This window comes from Engraulis encrasicolus, chromosome 9, assembly GCF_034702125.1.
Source record: "Engraulis encrasicolus isolate BLACKSEA-1 chromosome 9, IST_EnEncr_1.0, whole genome shotgun sequence".
NCBI lineage: Eukaryota > Metazoa > Chordata > Actinopteri > Clupeiformes > Engraulidae > Engraulis > Engraulis encrasicolus.
This window is the reverse complement of record NC_085865.1, coordinates 18,750,781-18,753,280: the sequence shown is the minus strand read 5'-3', so window position 1 is coordinate 18,753,280 and position 2,500 is coordinate 18,750,781. Positions and strand designations below refer to the sequence as shown.

The 2,500-nt window shown below is 36.8% G+C and overlaps 1 long non-coding RNA gene across 1 annotated transcript; it reads right to left on the bottom strand.

Moving 5' to 3' along the window:
* Positions 1-360: 360 nt before the first annotated feature.
* Positions 361-1,207, bottom strand: LOC134455047 (uncharacterized). Its single transcript, XR_010035985.1, has 2 exons — positions 920-1,207; positions 361-565 (listed from the first exon to the last, which is right to left on the bottom strand). It is a non-coding gene; the product is annotated as an uncharacterized LOC134455047 (long non-coding RNA).
* Between the last annotated feature and the right edge of the window lie 1,293 nt (positions 1,208-2,500).

Here is a 2,500-nt window from a genome sequence, read left to right as displayed (position 1 = left end):
AAAGTAAACAAGCACAGCATTTTTTAGCTATATTGGCTCTAAGTTTTTGAATTCAAAATTAAAAGTTTTATGTTTTCCCATTTTAGAGCCAAAAAAATATTGGTTGGTTTATTGATTGGTTGGTTTATACTAATGCACTAGGTTACCACCCCTCTGTTTAAACCAAATATAACATGAACGTTAATTCCACAAACGTGAACAATGCTTTATATCAAGTTTTTTTTTTTGTTCCATGTGGTTGACAAACAAAAACAGTAGACAATAACACAACAATCATACAATACACAACAATCTGTTCAAAAATGTAGACCCAGTCTATACAGTCAACAGTCAATACATTACAAAGAATCAACCTCAACACATTAGGCAATTTATTCATTTATTTGTTGTCCATTTCTGAATCTTTTATTAGGAGTTGGTGGCTGAAGGAGATCCATGTAGCCTAACTTACAAAAACATTTCTCCCAAAATAGTGTCAGACTTCACAACACAGTCAGTTGTTTATCCTTGGAGTGTTGAGTAGAGCTGATGGATCATAGAGTTCTGGTGGTCCCATATCGGCTGCCTGTGGAGCATAAATAGCCTAATAAGTTTAAGGCTTTCATGAGGACTTGTTGGATTAGGCCCCTATCATGATCACTGGGTTTGCTACACTTTATACAGAAGTTCAATGTGCAATATGTCATCATGGAAATGCAACGCATCACTTGCAAATACACTGCAGATGTATGATACAAGAAAAATATTTGAATGAAAGGCCTACACAATGCTAGCCTAACTAGCAGTAGCTAACATACTAAGCTAAACTGCTAACATAACATACACACAGTGTAGCATCAAAATCACCTAAGGTCACACACAGCAACATAGTAAACTACTACACATACACACCAACACACTTTTATGGGTCTTTTCTTACCTTGAAGTGAGGTTGATAGACACATTTTTCCATGCCAAGTTGTCAGTTGTGGTTTGATGGTCACATGGTGTTGAGTAAATCTATCCCCCATTGACAGATTCACCATTTTTAGAGAAGTTTGTATTTTATGTTACATTTTAATAAAATAGGGTTATATGGTTCTGACATGAATGGGTTCTTCTGTACACAAGGCAGAAGCTGGTAAACAATAAAAAAACCAACTAAAACAACCAAAAAAGTGAGTGCCCCAGCCTTAGGATTCGAACTCTCAACCTCAAGATAAGGACATGTTAGTGTGGTTACATGCAGAGGACTATCCCCTACACCACTCCTCAACTGGTAAAAGTCATGCAGGGTTTGTATTATTACAAAGTTAGACCTGTTTGTTAGAAAGTATTGGACTTACTCATTATGAACAGTCAAATGTGTTTCACACATTCCACTTCAAATCCGGCCAACTGACATCATACTAAAACAATAAGAATGTGTTTTTTTTAAACCTACATTCCATGCTGGGAATTGAACTTGCAACCATCATGTTTCAAGGCCAACTGCTTGACTGTTAGCCTAACACTGCCCAAGCACAACATGCTGACATCCATCTCATATATTAGTTCCAATTGACATGATTTAAAGAATTTGTAATTTTCACGGTTTCGCGAAAAATAAACAATAAATATCTACTTGAGTGTTTTTCTTTATTGGTAATACAGGATTCAAACCTGCAATCCTCTGATCTTGTGGCCATTCCCCTATCCAGACTACAGCAGCTCAAATATTGTGTTGCTTCACCTTAAATTCGAAAAAAATTAAATTAAATTAATTAAAGCTGGAGTCATGGGTCAGGTGGCCATCTGAACATTTTCATACCATGTTCCAGGAAGTATGGAAGTAGGTAAGGTAATCCACATGTTGGGGATTGAACTTGCAACCATTGAGGTTGAAGACCAGCTGTTTAACCACTACTCCATGGTCGCCTCAGCTGTTGTCATGACATCTAACCACTCATATGCCAGATAGAGTTCCAATTTACAAACTCAAAGACATTGTGTTAGGATGTCAGTTGTACTTAAAAACACAATGCCAACCAGAGTTAATTTATTGGTACCTGAAAACTTGTTGAGAACACCTAAAATGTGTATGTCATCAGGACATTTTTTCAATACTGAGTACTACAGCGTAAACTTTTCTAGTTCATAGTACTGTTGGGGAATACAGTGCATGGACACACATTGCCAATTGGGTTTAGAGTATTATTCAAGCTTTCCTGGATCACATTAAAGCGTAATAAAATGTCCGTAAATGATGTGATACGCTTTACTTCATATCCAAAACAACATTAATTATATGGCCTATATCAGTTATTTATGTCAGCGTCGACAAAACACATTTACTTGAAACACAGTGATTTCATGTTCTTGGGAAATGCGTGCGTGCATGTGTGCATGCGTACATGCGTGTGTGTGCGTGCATTCATGTGTGTGTGTGTGTGTGTGTGTGTGTGTGTGTGTGTGTGTGTGTGTGTGTGTGTGTGTGTTTGTATAATTACTGTCAATGTCTTTATTAATATGTTTAAGTTGA